The sequence below is a fragment of the Equus przewalskii genome, chromosome 24 (genome assembly GCF_037783145.1).
Source record: "Equus przewalskii isolate Varuska chromosome 24, EquPr2, whole genome shotgun sequence".
NCBI lineage: Eukaryota > Metazoa > Chordata > Mammalia > Perissodactyla > Equidae > Equus > Equus przewalskii.
In genome coordinates, this window is record NC_091854.1 from 9,745,522 (window position 1) to 9,755,305 (window position 9,784).

Consider the following 9,784-nt stretch of genomic DNA (forward strand, 5'->3'; position numbering starts at 1 on the left):
TCACTATGAACCAGTATTTATTGAGCACCTCCCATGGTTGGTCAACAAGCCCCAAAGTCAGGATCAGAGAGGCATCGTCTAAGGTCCAGAGGAGATACCACACAGACCCTGGGGCACGAAGGCATGGTGGTATCAGAGGTGGATGAAGGAAAGGGAGATTGGAATAAAGTCACTAAGGGAATCCAAAACGATGTGTGCAGGGGATAGCAAAAATATTGGACTTGCTGGAGTGGAAGGGCAAAGTTGTGGAATAGCAAACTTTTAGGTAAAGAAATTCTATGGAATTCTGCAAATGAAAGTATTAAATCAGACAATAGGAAATTATTATATGGTCTTCAGCAGGAAAAGCCGTAGTGCAATGGAAATGCTATTGGAAGGATGGTTAATAGTAAAATACTTCTGCGTTTATAACTTTGGATACCTCGGTTAATTTCAATGAACCTTGATTTCTTTTTTTTCCCCTGAGGAAGATTCACCCTGAGCTAATATCTGTGCCAATCTTCCTTCATTTTGTTTTAGGTCACCCACCATTACAGCATAGCCACCAACAAGTGGTGTAGGTCTGTGCCCAGGAACTGGGCCTGGGCTGCTAAAGCAGAGCATGCCGAACTTAAGCACTAGACCATGAGTCTGGCCCCCTGAACCTTGATTTTTTAATCTATAAAGTGGAGATAATGATACTCCTTTTCAGCATTGTGAGCATTGAATGGTATATATGTGAAAAATCAATCCTATTCTCCACCAAGGCTGTATTAAAACAATAACAAAAACTAAAACCAAACACACAGACACAACTTTTCATAATGGCACGTCTGGCCCCATTATAGTTACTGCACCTGTTTACTGTTGATTTCTGTTCTTCTTGTCTTCCTGAGCCTGTCTCCAGCTGCTCAGGTGGCTCCCCAGGAGCCTGCGTGGCCAGTCTTCTCTTGGAGCGCCCTCTAGTGCTGGATGCTATAATGACTCCAGTCTTGCAACCGAGGTTAGTTTTCTAATCTTACAAGAAACTGTGCTTTAAAGCTAATACAGCCTACCTGAAAATAACAGCTTTAGTAGGAAGCTACACATTGACAACAAGGGCAAATTATTCTGTAATTTTTTAGACACACTATCAATGACTGATTAATGATTTTCTTCTCGAAGCAAAATCTCTTAGCAAATATTGTAGAGTTGAGGATAGATCCGAAGACACAAAAGTTCTCCTTCCTGAGGCTTCTTCCCCTTTGTTAAAAAGAAAACCACAGGCCCCAAATTGCATCACTCGTGCTAAAGCACATGATATCAAACCTGGATTTAATACCTGATCTAATTGCAGTTTCAACCTCTACCAGAAAGGTCATCTTAATTGACCAGTCTGGAATTTTCTGGTCAAGCACCAGGAAGGAAATCTGCCACATGGGCCTTCTCCATGCCCCGCAGAAGAAGAGGTAATCTGCATGAGAAAGACCCCTGCCATTCCCTTCTCCCAAGAGGAGACAGCTAGTCCTAAAAGTAATCCTTTCTTTTCTTTTGCTAATAGCTCCTTGCCCCTTCACCCTTCCTCCTATAAAAACCTTTCATTTTGTACAGTCCCTTTAGAGCCCCCTCCTGTTTGATAGACGGGGTGCTGCCTGATTCACAATCGATTAATAAAGCCAATTAGATCTTCAACTTTACTCAGTTGAAGTTTGTTTTTTTTAACACCTTTCATGCTTCCAAAGCAACTGAAAAATGTTTCCTTCAAATGTTTCTTTTATTGATCATTTCACTTACAAGTTTCTTTTTTTGAAAGAGTGGAAATATCACTAAATTGGGACTATAAGGAATCTGATTTCTGGTGCCAAAAATTCTGTTACTGGCTAATTGGGTGACCTTAGTTAAGCAACTCTCCATCTCTGGATCTTAGTTTCTGCAAATGAAAATGAGAGACCAGACTCCTGATCACTCAGGTCTTTTCCAGCATGTGGTTCTCTTCCTAAACAGAGAGGCCACGCCCGCAGTGGATATTACACAGGGGTAGGAGTCAGAAAACCCACATTCTTATTCCTGTTCCAGTATTTACCAGTTCTGGGACCTTGGCCAATCATTTAACCTGTCTAGACTTTAGTTTCCTCATCTGTCAAAAGGGAAACAGACCTGCTCTGCCTTATTCACAGAGTTATTATGAGAGTAAAAAAAATGCTGTTCGCAAAATGCTTTGAATACCATAAAATGCAATAAAAAAATGCAAGCTTCTAAAATAAGGTCCCCTTCCTAGGTATCTTTTTATAAATGATGTATAGCAGTTAAGGACTTTAAAGACAAACATAGCTGAGTTTTAAACCCACCAGTTAGTAGTCCCTGTAACTTTAGGTAAATCTAAGCCTCAATTTTATGAACTATAAAGGAAAAGAGATCAACATTGTTATGGTGATTAAATAAGAAATTTATGAAAGGGCTTAACATAGCCTGGTATATAATAAGAGCTCAATAAATTTATGCTATTATTTTTCTCTGATCAATTTCCTTATAGCATTTAGTGGATAAAGAAGCCAAGAAAGTAAAGTTAAATGATTTTTTGTGAGTGATCAAAGACTTTATTCTTAGACCCTTGAATGGAATTCTTTTTAGACTTGCTGTGTAGCATACATCTGTAATTCTAGGAATGCATTAACAGGAAAATCATCAGAAGGCCTCAGACCGAGTGGGAATGACAGGTCAAGGTCTGTGCTTGGTTTAGAGACTTTTGTGGCAACCTACTTGAATAGTTAACTCAGAAGTTCAGTGTCCTGATTGATTTTGGGAGTCCAGTGCTACAAAAACAGAACGATTATACAAAACACTCTCTACCTGTGGACTCTCTGGACTTTGAATTCTCTGCCCCGCTGGACCATGCTTCTCCCAGAGCTGGCGCCAGCTCACCTAGCGTAGGCCTGCACATTCTGCCTACCTAAAGGCAAAACATTAGGACTAGTGGTACGATAGTCCCTCCTTATCACTGGGTCCTTGACCCAGACTCTGGTCACTGTGTCATGTCCTTTAAAAAATCAAAACAGAGGTAAAAGCGGAAGCCCAGTGAAAGACTAAAAGCCCGCTGTCAGAGCAAACAACTGTGGGCTCTGGGAGGTACCTCTGGGGCCCAGTGATGATGCTTTAACAGGCTGGTTCTTGATTTCTCCAACCTTCCCTCCCATCTTGGGTAAAGAGGTCTGCATAAACAAGTGTGGACAATACCCCCCGGGAGCTGGCTGGCCTCATTTGTCAACAGTGTTTAAAGGACTGAAAGGAGAGGCACCTGCCATATCAATGGGACAACTTCATCTCAGCCCTTTTCCCCCTGGATTTTGAAAAACAACCTCTGTTTCCAGGCTGTGTGACTGGAAGGGAGAGCCTAGGTTGAAAAACAGTGCTGATATTGTTTTGACTCGGGGCCTCCCTCCTTTCCTTCCTAGCCTCCCCAACTAGGGAGGAGGCCCCGTGGGGAGGCCCACGGGGAGCACACGGGGAAACAGGTGCGGAGGGGCTGGGAGTGGTGGGGAAAGCTGGCTCGGCCCTCCCACATTTCTCTTGTTTCAAAAATTAAGACTCCTGCCAGCAGTTTATTTAGTGTGATGTGCAATCATCTTAGAATCGGAGTGACAAGACGGTGTTGATTTATAGCCATGCAGCTGTACCGTTGACAGCCCATGGGATGAGGGAGCAGGAAAGCAATGGCTAAACTTTTCCGGAGTGCTCTCCCTCCACAAAGGAAATCAGGGCTTCTTCGCACATTGCCCCAGATACGTCCATTGAAGTGGGCATGTTTGCTTGTTGTGGTGCTTCCCGCTTTGTTTGCGATGTCCCATGAGATGGGTGGAGAGGATGAGAGGAGATTGTCACTGAAACGGCCCTGGTTGTGCATTTCAAACTCCCTTGCTAATATAATTAGGAAGTCAACACTTTACAACAATTCACTTTCCACCAAACTCCTATGTCTATAAAATAAGCCCCTTCATAAAAGAGCCCATCTTTTCTGCAGAGACAGACTGAAGTCCGAAAACCTAGATTAAAATCCCAGTTTATTAATTTTGCGATTTGGGGCAAATCCTCAAGGGCTATAAATAAAGTACATCCTACCCTCCCTGTTGAACTCAAAGGGTGGTTGTGAGAATAAAAATTAAAATATGATGAGGTTTATGCAAAACCTCTGGAAACTGGAAGAGACATTTAAAAGTGCCTGCCAGGCTTCTGTTTCGTACCCAGCAAATATCTGTGGAATTGGCTGCTGGAGGGAGATATGTGGGATGTCAGATGCAAAGCAAAACCGATGGGGAGATATTTTGGGCTTTGTCTTTGCTTCATCCCTTCAATCATTTACTCTGTCCGTACATGAAACTGGCTTCAATTCCCTTCAGCCACACTATCCCTACCACACAGCCCTCCACAATGTGTGCACAGTGGACCAGATTCTCCAACACCATCGCAGCAGCCTGGGCCCATCCACATGTGACTGACCATGTGCCCAATGGCTCATTGGTAATGCCTCCTAACATCTATTTTCTTAAACTAGGAGGCCAATGCAACAGACCTATATGAACCCAAAAGAAAAAGAATATCCAGATATATGTAATAACCTCATGGTGCCCCTTCTAGGCCACAGCCGGATTAAGTTTGTCATACTTTGGAGTGGAGCTGATCAACTTTAACGTGCATAGAACCACCCGGGGAGCTTGTAAAATGTGAGTCTGATCCAGATGGTCTGTTGTGGGGCCTTACATCTCAGGTGGTGCTGATGCTGGGGGCTCAGAGCACGCTTAGAGTGGCAGGGCTGCAGAAGACTATTGAGGACTCAATTGCCTCTGCCTCACATCCCTGTTTTCATTGGTTGACTCACAAGTTGTAAGCTCCATCCCATAATTTCACCCCCAATAAAACTTGGTGTTCCCTCTCCTCACCTCAGTTTCCCACTCACTTCCTCTTTCCCAAGCCCTTCCATTGAGCCATCTGGAACTTCTATCTTCTCAACTCTTGCTCACATCTGTGAAACCCTGTTTCCCTGGTCTCGTGTAGACTTCCTAGTCTATTCTTCCTCATTCACTGATGACTACAGTCATTGCCCTTCTCCCTGTCTCAAGTCCTGCCATCATCTTGGGTGGTGTTCACATCTTGTGGATGGCCCAGCCCCCAGCTTCCTTCGTTCTCCATCTCTGATTTACCTTCTTCTTCACTTTAGCCCAGACACCATTTCCAGTGACCATGCTCTTGACTTGGAAGTCACCCCAAAATATTCCATCTCTCATAAGAGTATTTCAGAAGGCCACTCTGATCTCAACTCCTACCCTTCCTCCTCATTTGGTCTTCGCACCCTCTTTCCCTCTTTCGCTGCTGCTGTGACTTGGGTTCCCCACAGCCTGAGGCCCTATCTGAGCTCTCTCTCGCCTCCTCCCCCTTAGGTCCAACCCCTGCTGAATGCACTCATATACCATGTCCCTCTCTTTCAGGATGCAATTCGAAAGAGTAGGAACTGAGGAGTCCAATTATAAAGCAAACTTATCTTTCCCCCACAACTGCCCTTATAAATCTCCCTGAGGGGATGGTTTCCCCTGGATGAGACCCCCAGCAGGCCCATAGCTTATCTGTTCACTCACAGATCATGAGAAGTGCTCTTGTCACTTTAGATCTCAGGACAGTCTCAGTTTAGTTAATAATTATGCCCAGTCCAGAGAAATAGTAGAAACTGTGAATAGTTCAAAGTTGGCCTGTTGTGAGCTGGGAGCCTGTAGTGGGAAAGCGGGGTGTGGTCAGATTCTAGTCTCTTTACAACGCCAGGTCCTCCCTCCCTCTACCAGGTGCAACTTCTGACCCCTACAAGATGAAAGGGGAAGGTGGAGATAAAGGGGCCAGAAAGGATCTACTGACTGATCCTGTTGAAGGCTAGCGGTTGGTGCTCTCTGGGATGATGTTCAAAGTGGACACTTTCCCACATGGGCTGCTCTGAGATTCTTTGGAGCCCAGTTCCTGGGGATTCTCACCTGCACTGCCCTAATTCAGTGACCCACTCCTTGACTGCCTGCTTGAAACTCCCCCTCTATAGCCTCTCTTCTTGGGGGTTGACCTCTCTCTGCTGGAATACCTTTAGGAATGGTCCTTTGCGGAAAGTCCTTTTAAGGAGGTTCCAGGTCAACTCACAGCACAGCCTTCCAATATTTGCACTTCTGTGTCACAGTAAACACGCACCTTTGACCTGTGGTCAGTGAAGTAAACTTACTCCCTAAATTGCACCCTCTACACTGTTGCCACAGGCAGCTTCACTCAGTCTCCTGCCCTTTAGATTTCTCAGGCCTGAGGCTGATACCAGTCCAGCCCCCACCTCCAGGGATGCATTTCAATTGCTCCAGAAGGTGTCCCTGAGGACTGCCACTTCTTCCGCATTGTGGGGATTTGGGGTGAATCACACATCCTCCACCCACGAAATCCTCCTCCTGAAGTTGCCAGCTCTGCTCTCAGACTCTCCAGCCTCTTTCATAGGCTGGCGCTGGGGTAGTCGGCTAAGGTCTCAAAACCAGTTCTTAGCCTCCTCCTTTACAATCCTGCACCACTGAGCTAGCAGCTCACTCTGGAATCTGGGAGCACTCGCCACCTATTATCTTTTGGCCTCAGCCCAAGCAGAGTCAAAATCCCATGTTAACATTCTGCTTAACATTCTGTGACAGTCCTCGTAGTAGTAGCAAATCTGCATTTATTTTGTAATTCATGTTTGTTTGTCCTTCTAAAAGACAGTCTACACAAGATCTGAGGCCATGTCTTTGGCATGTCAACACCCACCTCGGTATCTAGTAGTTCATAAGTGGAGCATACAAAGGGCTCTTCTGCAACCCTGCCTTCCAGAGCCGCAGCCCTATCCTTCTCCCCTTCACAGCCCAAAGTCTATGGTTTTGCTCTCCATGTGCTTGTTTCCTGACTCTTCGCTGGGGAGAAGGTAATAAGGACAGGCTTTGAAAGGAGTTCGGGGATCCTTGGCAGCTGAGCAAAGGCTTACGGTTCAGTCTAGCCCTGCCACAGCCCTGGCCCTGCGTCAGCTGGCTGCTCCCCAGGCTCATGACCACCGTCCCCTTCTCTTTGTGCCTGTTCCTGGGTCTTTGGTCAGTTTCATGCAGTCAGTGCAGACTTTCTGCAGGAAGAGTCTCACCCAAGCCTGATACGTCCGCTGACTCCTGGGCCTCAGTCAAGGGGCAGGGGCAGGGCCTCTGGGTGTCTCCATTTCCTAGAGATGTTGTAACAAAGTCCCACAAACTGGGTGGCAGGAATTTATTCTCTTACAGTTCTGGAACCTAGAAGTCAGAAATCAAGGTGTCAGCAGGCTCATGCTGCCTCTGAGGGTCCAGGGGAGAATCATTCCTTGCCTCCTCCTACTTTTGGTGGCTGGCAGTAACCCTTGGCTTTCCTTGGCTTGTGGCTGTGTCACTCCAATCTCTGCCTCAGTCCTCGTATGACCTTCCTCCCTGTGTGCACTTCTGTGTCTTCACATGGCCTTCTTGTAAGGATCCTAGTCCCTGGATTTAGGGCTTGTCCTAATCTGGTACGGCATCATCTTAACTAGTTAAATCTACAAAGACCCTATTTCCAAACAAGGTCACATTCTGAGGTCCCGAGTGAACACAAATTTGGGGGACACTATTCAACCCAGTCCAGGGGCTATTGGAGGGGTGGGGACAATCCAGTGAGGTAGGGAAGGTTATGCTCAGATGAAACGGTGGTAAAAGGACTTTTCTCCTGAACAGTCTCACATCTTTTCCAAATGGATCTCTGTAATTTCTGTCTTCATTTTGGTTTGCTTTATCTTAGTGGACAAGCTGTATAAGAAAAAGAAGGTTTATTCGTAACCAGAAGGAGCCCCCGCGGCTTCATCTGCATTGAAGACTAAGTTGTCCTGGGAGCGGGCCTAATCAACAGGCTGCACTCTGCGTGGCACAGTTCCCCAGAGGCCAGCCCGGGGCTGTCTGTGACTGTGGCCTTAGATGCTGCTGTAGTCAGGGAAGCAGTGTTTGGGACAGCCGAACATTGTTTTTGACACAGAATGAAAATGCAGCTCTTGCTCCGTAAGCTCCTTCAGGGTTTGAAAAAATATCCGCCTGGTTCAAGTTCTTCTCTAGCTGTTTGACATAGATAGCAGAGGGCGACACACCCGTCGCCCAGCCTCCCTCTGAGCCTACCATCCTGACCTCCCCCTGCCCCAGTGGACACAAGAGCTCCACTCCAGGAGGCGAAGGGAAAGCACAGGCTGGGTCCCCACCTCCACTTTCCAGCTGGGCATGGGGGTGCGGAGAGAAGCAGGGAGCCCCGGGGGGAGTGGGCAGCAGCTCAGAAAGTGAGGCTGTGAGAGCCCCAGGGCAGGGACCAGCCTGTCCCCTCCACTGTGCCTATCTGGCACATAGCAAACAGGGAATATCTGGGGAATAAATTGGACACTGGGTGTGCTGGTCACCAGGTGAGTTCATTTCTCTGTGATGATGGTCTTTCCTGGGTCCTGGATATTTTAGAACACTCTGTAATTTCAATGTGTCCTGATGTGGAATTTGGAAATTACGGTGAAGGGGCATGTTCAGCTCAGATGCTCTTTGAGCCCCCATGTGAAAGGACCCCCCCCCAAAAAAAAACAATGTGGCAGCACCTCCCCTGAGATTCCATTAGGAAAGCCTGGGCCTCAGACAGCACGAGGGCCTCTGGGGGCATTCAGGAGTTCATCTCTACAGGACACAGTGACTGACGGGATGATAAGTGAGAGGGAGGGAGGAGTCCATGACTGTGATAATTACCTCCATAAACCGTACCAGGTATTGGTCCCAGGGCACTGGAGAGCTGTGGAAATGATTAATGAAAGAACTGGCTTCCATGTTTATAAATTCATGTCACCAAACTATCAGGAAACATCTAAACATAAATCAATTGTGTAACTTGATGCCAATGTGCCTCTTTTACCTAGAACCTGGGGTAATACTTGATGAGATTACCTATCGCCACCCTCACACCCCAAATCGCATAATCCAAAATCTGCTAAGAAGAGATGTGTTTATAGGCATTATTCCCTCTAATCCCACAGAAAACTAGAAAGCAGTAACCAAATTTTCCTTGGAATTAGTCTCTTCATGGGGAGGCGGGCCCATGCTTCTAGCATGCCACAGCACCTGCCAGGCCCTGAGTAAGGCAGCGTGCCCAACATACACACAAAGTGTATCACTTATGTGTGCTGCAGAGCAAATTAACCCAAAAGTTAGTGGCTCAGAACAACAAGCCTTTACTATGTCACAGTTTCTGCAGGTCGGTAATTGGGAATGGCTTAGCTGGGTGGTTCTGTTGCAGGCCCTCTCATAAGGAAAACACGGTGCCTTCTGGGCCTGTGGTTATCTGGAGGTCTAACTGAGGCTGGAAGTCTACTTCTATGCTCATCTCAGCTGCTAGTTGGCATCAACTGACGGCCTTAGTTTCTCACCACGCAGGCCTCTGTACAGGGCTGCATGAGTGTCCTCATGGCCTGGCACCTGGCTTCCCTCAGAGCAGTCAATCCAAGAAAGAGAACAAGGCAGAATCAACAATGCTTTTTTTTTTTTTTTTTGGTGAGGAAGATTGGCCCTGAGCTAATGCCTGTTGCTAATCTTCCTATTTTTGCTTGAGGAAGATTGTTGCTGAGCTAACATCTGTGCCAGTCTTCTTCTATTTTGTATGTGGGATGCCGCCACAGCATGGCTTGATGACTGGTATGTAGGTCTGCACCCAGGATCTGAACCCACGAACCCCAGGCTGCTGAAGCAGAGCATGTGAACTTAACCACTACACCACTGGGCCAGCA